Genomic DNA, 10,163 nt, shown 5'->3' on the forward strand with positions numbered 1-10,163 from the left:
ATCAGCACCATGTTCCATCACGTAAAAGGTGCCTGGTATATGAATTGTACTTTTGAACTCATAATTAGTAAATTATGTGATTTTATAATAATTACATTATTATAGTGATCGAACAGAGTGGACAGAGATTAAGGACCCACAAAAGGGCTTTTTTCTTTCTCCTTTTATTCCTTTTTCCCCTTCATCTTTCTTTTCTTCTGACTTACTTCCTTTTCTTCTCCCTCTCTCCTATTCCTCCTCTTCCTTATGGATTTTCCTTCTTTCCTTTCTTCTTTCTCTCTTCTTTTTCTTTTTCCTCTTCCCCTTCCTACTGGTTTTCCTCTCTTCTTTTCCCTTTACTTCCTCTTTCTTTTTCTTGTCTTCCTTCTCTTCATTTTATTTCTGGTTTTCCTTCCCTTCCTCCTCTTCTTCCTTCCCTTCTTTCTCCTTCTGGTTCTATTTTGTGATCACAACAGGTGGCTGTTCTTCCACAACCCTGTATATGATCATTGCGAATTGTCATAATTCACAAAATTCATCCGTCAGAGACCAGCCTTCTGGCAATGAACCCTTTGCATAGAGTCATTTATGTCTCTGTACCTCCATCACCTAGCCCAGGGATTGACACAGAGGAGGTGATTAAAAAATGCTTGCTTATTGGTTGATTGGGTATTGCATTCTTCATCTGTGAAATGGGACTATACTAGCCTCAGAGGATTGATGCTTAGATAAATAAAAGTACTCTGGAGATCTAAAAGGAAAATGTGAAGGAATTTTCAGCCCTTAAAGTACTATAGAAATACCAGCGATTATTCTTAACAATGTAGCCAACCAACAAGCATTTATTAGGTGCTTATGGTATGTCTGGCACTAGGCTACAGAAAATGAACTATTTAAATTTTCTTTCCTTTTATGACTAACTTGACAAAAATCAACAAACAGAAATATTTCTATATGCCAGAAAGAACAGAAAAGATAATTATATGTGAAATTGTGAGTCTCTACTAGGGCTTTGTTTAAATGTATATTTAATTATATATTATGCACATTACACACATGTGTATATAATATACATCATGTATAATATACAACATACTACACACATACACATGTGTATGTATATGTGAACACACAATCACACAACACATATGCATACACATATTGATATACACACATGCAACACAGTGCAATATGTAATACAGACACAACACACCCATGCAATACACACATACATATATGTATATATACACAGTGTACACACATATATGTGCATATATACACATATATGTATGCATATGTGTTTCACAGTAAAACTAACATTTCACTTGCCTGTGTCTTCTCAATTTCCTTTCCTTCTTGTCTGTGGGATCTTCTCTTCTTTTTTATTTCCTGCAACACTCCTTAATTCTCTTCCCCTCCATAACTCTACCTCCTGACCCTTTTAAATATAATCAGGTAAAACAAATCCACAGAGTAATTAGCTTTGTCTGAAAATATGTGTTATTTTCATGTCCAGTCCATTGCTTCTCTTCCAAGAGTTGGGAGGCTAGCTTTATCATCATGCAGAGGTTAGGTGGTCATTTTTGGATATGTGAACGAAGGGATCTCCATATAGGCATGGAGTACCCCAGAGTAGGAAATCTCAACCTGGAGTCTATGAACTTTAAAACAAAAATATTTGATTAACAGTATTTCAGTATAATTTATTTCTGATTCCAGAAGATGACAGAGAATAAGCAGCAACTCAGCTGAACTCTTCTAGCATTCTCCTCCAAACAACTTCAAGTAATACCTCAAATTGAAATCCAGAGTGGCAGAGCTAACAAAAGGTTGGGGGGAGGCGTGCGGGGGATGACTTAAGGGGTAGCCAGGGTTGTGACTGGCCTGGAGTGCAGGGTAGACAACTGCACATGACTGCCACAACACCAGCAGCAGATCTTGGAAGCAGCTGTGACAGTGGCAGCAGCAGCTTCCAGAGCTCTCAGCCCATAGATAGTAACAGGGCTGGACAACTGGTTAGTTGGTGATTACAGGGGATCCTTTACAGGAGGTGGATGTAAAACCTTGTTGCATTGCCCATATGCAGCTCTGGGTCATAATTCTAGAACAAAGAAAAGCAATAGTGCTTGTGGCCTATTGGTGCAGGGTCCCTGATCTCAGTTCCAGGGTAGAAAAGAGTGTTTGCATATTCATTTCTCTTGTAATAAACCTAGTTCTCATGAAAATTTCATGAAGTTGTGATTACCTGTTGACAAATTTGATCCTAAAGATGAGTGGGTCAAAGGAAAAATCATAGAAGCAATAAATAATTTCATTAAAAAGAATTAAAAATGAAATAACATATCAAAATTTATGGGATCCAGCCAAAGCAGTACTTAGAGGAAATTTTATATCTTTAAATGCATACATCAGTAAAATAAAGAGAAGATTAACAAACTAAGTATGCAATTAAAAAAAATTAGAAAAAGAACACATTTTAAATCCCCAATCAAACACCAAATGGGAAATCCTGAACATCAAAGAAGAATTTAATAAAGTTGAAAATAAGAAAGCTATTGAACTAATAAATAAAACTAGAAGTCATTTTATGAAAAAAAAAATAGAGAAATCATTAATTTGATGTTAAAAAAAGAAGAAAACCAAGTTGCCAATATAAAAAAAATGTAAAAAAGATGAATGCACCACCATGGGAAATTAAATTAAAGCAATTACCAGGAACTATTTTGTTTAACAATATGCCAATATATCTGATGAAATGAAATCAACAAGTATTTACAAAAATATAAATTATCCACATTAACAGAAGAGGAAATAGAATACTTTAATAACCCGATCTTAGAGAAAAAAATCGAACAAGCCATAAATGAGCTCTAAGAGAAAAAAAAAATCCCAGGACCAGATGAATTCACAACTAAAATGCTACCAGACATTAAAAATATTCCAATGTTACATAAACTATTTGGAAAATTAGGTAGAGTCCTACCAAATTCCTTTTATGATACAAATATAGGGCTGATAGCTAAATCAGAAAGTGCAAAAACAGAAAGAAAACTATAAGTCAATTTTCCTAATGAATATTGATGCAAAAAAACCCAAACAAACACTAGCACAGAGATTGTAGCAATATTTTACAAAGGTCATACACTGTGGCCAGGTGGGATTTATACCAGAAATTCAGGGCTGGTTCAATAATAGAAAAACTATCAGCATAATTGTCCATATAAATAACAAAGCTCGTAGAAATCATATGATTATCTCACTAGATTCAGAAAATGCTTTTGACAAAATATAACACCCATTCCTATTAAAAACATGAAAGAACATACAGACAAATGGATTTTTCCTTAACATGACAAGTAGTATCTCTCCAAAACCATCAGCAAGCATTATCTGTATGGGGATAAGCTAAAACCCTTCCCAATAAGATCAGAGGTGAAACAAGGATACCCATCATCACTGCTATTATTCAATAATTGTTTTAGAAAAGGTAGCTATAGCAATAAAAGAAGAAAATGTAATAGAAGGAATTAGAATAAGCAATGAGGCGACTAAAGTATTACTCTTTGAAGATGATATGACAATACACTTCAAGAATCCTAGAGAATCAATTAGAAACCCAGCTGAAATAATTAACAACCTTAGTAAAATTGTAGGATATAAAATAAACCTATATGAATCATCAATATTTCTCTATATTATCAACAAAGCCCAGCAACAGCAAGAGATGGAAAGAGAAATCCCTCTTAAAATAACTGCAGAAATTAAAAAAAAAATACTTGGGAGTCTATCTGTCAAGACAAACCTAGGAACTGTATGAACACAATCACACAACACTTTTTGCATGAATAACATAAGATCTAAACAACTGAAAAAATATTAATTGTTCATGAGTAGATCAAGGCAATATAATAAAGATGAATTTGTTTAGTGCTATACTAATTAAACTACCAAAAATTATTTTATAGAGATAGGAAAAATTATAATAAAATTCATCTGGAAGAATAAAAGTTCAAGAATATAAAGGGAATTAATGAAAACAAATGTGAAGGAAGGTGGCCTGACCATACCAGATCTCAAATTGTATTATAAAGTGGCAATCATCAAAACTATCTGATAATGGCCAAGAGATAGAGCGGTAGATCAGTGGAACAGATACATAATACACAATAGTAAATGACTATGGTAAATCCAAAGACCCCAGCTTTTGGGACAAGACATAACTATTTGACAAAAACTGCTGGAAAAATAGGGGAAAAAATGGCAGAAATTAGGTATATTTTTCACCATATACCAAGATAAGCTCAAAATGGGTATTTGATTTAAACATAAATGGCATACCATAAGCAAATTGGGAGAACAAGGAATAGTTTACCTGCCAGTACTATTGAGAATGGAAGAATTTATGACCAAGCAAGAGATAGAGAATATTCCTAGATGTGAAATGGGCAATTTTGACTATAGCAAATAAAAAAAAAATCAAATTTGCACAAACAAAACCAATGCAACCAAGATTAGAAGGAAAGCAAAAAGCTGGGAAACATTTTTTAAAACAGAATATATCTTTGATAAAAGCTTAAATTCTCAAATATAAAGAGAACTGATTCAAATTTATAAGAATAGAAGCCATTCCCCAATTATTGGTGATGGTTGTTGTCTGTTCTTAAAGAGGACCAAACTGAAATCACTATGTTAAAGTCAAGTCACAGTATGTCCAACTGTGGCTGGTCAAGTTCACATGAGCTCAGAATGTTCTACCATAGGTAGAACACAAATAGTTCATGTGAACATTTGGGGTAGACTTTCTAAATCTGAGCATTTTGTGTGTCTTTCGAGCTTCTTCAATTCTGCCTTGCTCATAGAGTATAGCACCTTCTCTGATGAGGGTATGCCATCTTGGGCAGTCCTATGCCAGTGTCTCCCATGTCATGCAATCAATTCCAAAGTTCCTAAGAGACTTTGAGAGTGTCATTGTATCACTTTTTATGATCCCCATATGAGTGTTTTCTCTGTGAGTTTTTTCCCCAATTGATACATGGTCAAAGGATATGAATAGGCAGTGTTCAGAGGAAGAAATCAAAGCTATCTATAGTCATATGAAAAATTCTCTAAACCACTACTAATTAGAGAAATACAAATTAAAACAACTCTTAGCTATCACCTTATACATATCACATTGACTAAGATGACAGAAAAGAAAAATGACAAATATTGAATGGGATGTAGGAAAATTGGGACACTAATGCACTGTTGTTGGGACTATGCCTAAACGGCTATAAAACTGTGCATATCCTTTGACCCAGAATACATCTTTTGTTGCTCAGTCCTTTCAGTTGTATCTAACTCTTTGTGTCTCCATTTGGGTTGTTCTTGGCAAATATACTAGAATCACCAACTCATTTTACAGATGAAGAAACTGAGACAAATATGATTAAGTGACTTGCTCAGGGTCACACAGCTAGCAAGAGTCTGATGCCAAATTTGAACTTAGGTCTTCCTGACTACAGGCCTAGTGACTGAACCTAGTTGCCCAACAATAATACCACTACCAGATCTATATCCCAAAGGGATCAAAGAAAAAGGAAAAGGACCTAAATGTAAAACACGCACATATACATATACATATACATATACATATACATATACATATACATATACACATATATGTATATATCAGCTCTTTTTTCAGTGGCAGAGAATTGGAAATCAGGGGAATACTCATCAACCAGGAAATGGTTGAACAAGTTGTGGCATATGAATGTAACAGAATACTATTATGCTATAAGAAATGATGAGCATGATGGTTGGTTTCAGGAAAATCTTGAAAGACTTACATGAACTGATGCAAAGTGAAGTGAGCAGAACCAGGAGAACATTGTACACAGTAACAGCAATATGGTAAGATGATCAACTGTGAATGACTTAACCATTCTGATCAATACAATGATGCAAAACAATTCCTGAAAGACTCATGATGAAAAGTTCTACGTACCTCCAGAAAAAGAAGTGATAGAGTCTGAATGCCAATTGAAATATAATTTTTAAACTTTATTTTTCTTGTTTTTTTTTAACATGGCTAAGATAGAAATATGTTTTGCATGATTTCACATATATAATTGATAGCACATTTCTTGCTTTCACATTGAGTGAGGAAGGGTAGGAAGGAGAGAATTTGGAAATTTTTCAAAAAGTCAATGCTAAAAATAAAGAAAAATACAATTGATTTCTTTTGTAACCCTTTGTATTTTATTTTATGCATTTAAAAACATTATTTGGAGAAGTGGTCTATTGACTTCACCAGATGACCCAGGGGGCTCAGGACCCAAAAAAAGTTAAGACCTGTTGCTCTGAGAGGTCACTGAGTTTACTTCGGACTCCAAGGCTCTATGATCCTCCCATTTCATAGCCAGTAAATGGGGAGCTGAGTCAGAGCTGGCCCCCAGCCTGGAGACTAGGGAGTAAGAGGTTCTCAAAATGGACAGTCTTCAGGAAGAACTAGACAGGTTTTAGGTATGGGTTGCTTCATGCTGGAATATCTTCTCTTCTCTCTCCACATCTGGCTTAGCACACCAGGTGGAATTATTTTCTTCATTTCACACCATTGACATCTGTCTCTGTCACTGAAGCCTCCATTGGACTCAGGCAGAAGTCAGGACAAGATGGTCCTCTCCCTCAGGAGGCCTGGCAATTTAGGACCAGCAGGAGATGGGGCTAGAGCTGACTGTGGGGGAAGATGAAAGGGGATTGACATAGTCCAGACTGGAAATATGTTGGTAGCTCTGTGGGAGGGAGTGTGTCTGAGTGTGTGTGTGTGTGTGTGTACATGTGTGCATGCATACACATGAGTGTGTTTGTGTAGTAGAAGTACAAGTAGTATTAGTAGGGGGTGAAGGAGGTTACTAGATTCAAGGCAAAATGCTGAGTCTTTCAGTTTTAAAAGCATGAAAAATATTGGTCCTTCCTGTCCTACTCGCCTTCATTACTTAGAGTGGAAAGCTAGAGAAAAGAGGACATGTGTCATAGACTTCCAAGTCCCCAGGAGCTCCGCCCCCAGCTGGCTGTGACCTTGGGTGGATGGCTCTTCTCCTCTGGCCCGCCCTCACACTCCTCTTGGTGAAAGAAGGTTAGATGAGCTGGGCTCTGGGCTCATTTCCACCTCAAGCCTTCTCTGGTGCTGGGAGCCCAAGTCACTGAAACTTCTGCTTCTTTCTAGGATGTAGACCTAGAAGGAAGCACAGAGGTCCACTAGTCCCATCTCTACCATCATTTAGGGATGAGCACACTGAGCCCAAGAGTGGGGAGTCATATCTCTTAGGTCCTAAACAAGGGATAAAAAAAACACCTGCTCACCTCATAGGCTTGATGTGAGGGTCAAATACCAATAAAGCAACTGAGTGCCCATAAGAACAGCTGAAGTGTCAAATCAGGCATAAAACAAAGAAAAAACATATTTTGTAAAAGGATCCTGACTTGGCTGAAATCCAAAAGTTCTTTAAACACATTCAGGATATAAAACAAAGTCTGCTGGAACTGAACAAAAATTTTTAGAGCAAGTTTCTCTGATGAAAGCCTCATTTCTCAAATATATAAAGAACTGAGTCCAGTTTATAAGAAGATGAGTCATTCTCCAATTGATAAATGGTCAAAGGATATGAACAGGCGGTTTCCAGAGGAAGACAAAGCGTGCTGGAACTGGGGAGAGGAGCACACAGGCCTGGCTGTGTATGTAGATAAGCCCAACCATAGCTGAGTCCAAGGGATCACACCATGTAGCAGCTCTTTTGGACATAGCGTTAGAGGGCTTTCCAGAATGGCTGGAGCTACAGGATCTCCAGGCTAGTGTCTCTCATGGTCAGTGATCAATGAGTGCCTGTTGAACTGAATTGAGTTTAATTTTAAAAACAGGTTTGGGGTTCGATGGCCTCTGAGACCTCTGCCTCCTGCAGAATCCAACGAGGAGAAACGCACTTGTGGGCTCTGAAATGAAGCCAGGTGGGAATTGGCTCTTGAGGTGACTTTGGCCCCGTTCAGTTGTTGTTCTTAAATTGTTACACATTTTGTGTTTTGTGGTTCAGTTGTGCCCAAGTCTCCATGACCCCCCTGGGGGTTTTCTTGGCAAAGATACTGGACTGGTTTGCCATTTCCTTCTCCAGCTCGTTTTACAGAGGAGGAAACGGAGGCAAATTGGGTGAAGTGACTTGCCCAGGGCTGCACAGCTAGGACGTGTCTGAGGCCACATTTGAACTCAAGGAAGACCTCTCTCCACCCTGCCACCAGACTCTACTCAAGGACGGCTACTTTCAACAAGACTCAGGAATGTCCACTCAGCTACAAACTTTGTGAACCATTTAGACACATTTCCCATCTCCCGGGGCTATCCGAGGGAGCCCAGAGCCTAGAACGTTAGGACCTTGGACAGAGCCTATCAGAGCCTGAGGCGATCGTGGAACCCAGAACGCTGGAACACGGAACAGAGGCGGTCGGAACGTAAAGGCCTCGTCTTGGCTCTAGAACTCAGTCTGCTGGGGGAGCCCGGCCGGTGGAGTAGGGATGGCAGTGACCTGGCTGCCCGGGGTCGGCGGAATGGCTGCCGGGGTCGTCGGCTGATGAGCGGGCCGGACCGGGAATGGAGAACTAAGCCTCCCCGAAACGGTATGGGACAAGGGACCAACTGCTCTGCCAGTACAGGGTCGCGCGGAGCTTCCCGAGCAAACTGTTGCCGCCGCCGCCGCCGCCGCCGTTGCCGTCGTCCCACTGGCTGCGTGATCTGCATGATGGACTTCATCTACGGGGACGCCATCCGCTGCCTGCCCTGCCTGCACAGCTACCACGTCCACTGCCTCGACGACTGGTTTCTCTACTCCTTGTCGTGTCCCTGCTGCTGCGAGCCGGTGGACCCGGCCTGGTTCTACTCCTGCTGCTGAGTCTGGAGCCCGGCAGCCGCCATGGCCCCCCGACCCCCCTCAGGTGAGCCCCTGCCTGGAACCAGGAGGGCCTCCCACTGGGGAGCACGGCCAAAGAGTGCGGGAGCCGGGGTCCCCGCTCCAGGGATGTCCCGGCTCACACTTCAGGGTCCCCGGCTCAAGGTTGGGCTCTTTTCAGTCAAGTGGCTGCAGATTTTTCGTGTCTCCCCCCCCCCCCACCCCAGAACAATCCCCCCTCCAACTCTTGAGTTTTTAAAGATGAACCTGAACGTTAATCTTTCTCTCTTAATCCCATAATGCGGAGCCCTAGGGCCCAGTACCTGAATCCCCTTTCAAGGGGTGCTGGGAGAGGAAGCATTTTAAATCCCGATTTCGGGAGTCAAATGTCCACAGCGAGGATTAGGGTGGAGAGGGAGCAGGAGGAAGCTGGCGTCGGTCCCCTCTCTGTTTGGACCTTTGGGGAGCAGAGGGGGAGGAGAGGAAGAGTGAAAAACCAGGCAGCGTTTACTAACAAGCCTGGTGTATTGGATTTCTCCCCTAACCAGACGCCTCTACCATCTGAGGATGTGAGAAAGACCTCTAGTATCCCTTCTTATGCCTCATTATGACCAGCCCCAAACCTATCGGGGTCAGAATCCTGGCTCCTCCACTGAACTGGGTCAACTTTGATCAGTCACAGAATCTATTCTGCTTGAAGGTGGACAATGGGATTGGAGATCTGTCCTTCCCTGGTCCCTGGACAGGTCGAATCTTGCTTGAATTAGCCTTGGTTTAGAGCTGAGGACAATAGGTCATGCATGACCTACTCTGGGAAACAAGGTTCTGAGGTTTGGAGTGTTATTTTCTTAAGCCAAATTAATTCTGTGGAGAGGGAATGCAGAGAAGGAAGCAGAATGATGCCATTTCACATATGGCTCACCTGAGGAGGAACTATTGCCTTCAACATAGCCTTGATGCCCTCACCCATCCTGGAGTATAGGCCTCCCTTCTGCTAGCAGCAGCTCTTGCCCCTGGTCATTATGGGTGTCCCCAGGCCACCCCTCTGCTCCATAGGGTGAGAGTGGCTAGAGAAGAGTCTAACATGTGCTTATCTCTGGGCTAGTTCCAGTAGAAGAGATCAACAGGGACCCTGATCACATGGAAAATAAGCAATAAAATGTTGCACATTAAAAAGAGAAAGAAATGAAAGAAAAAAGAAAGGAGATAGGAGAGAAGGGGGAAGAGAGAGAGAGAGAGAGAGAGAGAGAGAGAGAGAGAGAGAGA

The 10,163-nt window shown here is 40.5% G+C and overlaps 1 long non-coding RNA gene across 1 annotated transcript in view; it reads left to right on the plus strand.

Moving 5' to 3' along the window:
- The first annotated feature begins 7,688 nt into the window (after nucleotides 1-7,688).
- Nucleotides 7,689-10,163, plus strand: part of LOC138165180 (uncharacterized) — a 4,047-nt gene continuing 1,572 nt past the window's right edge. The window contains exon 1 of the long non-coding RNA XR_011169294.1: nucleotides 7,689-8,943. This is a non-coding gene — a long non-coding RNA (uncharacterized lncRNA). The remainder of the gene's footprint in view (nucleotides 8,944-10,163) is intronic.

The sequence above is a fragment of the Petaurus breviceps genome, unplaced genomic scaffold, assembly GCF_028583685.1.
Source record: "Petaurus breviceps papuanus isolate PSGF00001 unplaced genomic scaffold, PetGlider_PUasm1.0 208, whole genome shotgun sequence".
In the NCBI taxonomy this organism is placed as follows: Eukaryota; Metazoa; Chordata; class Mammalia; order Diprotodontia; family Petauridae; genus Petaurus; species Petaurus breviceps.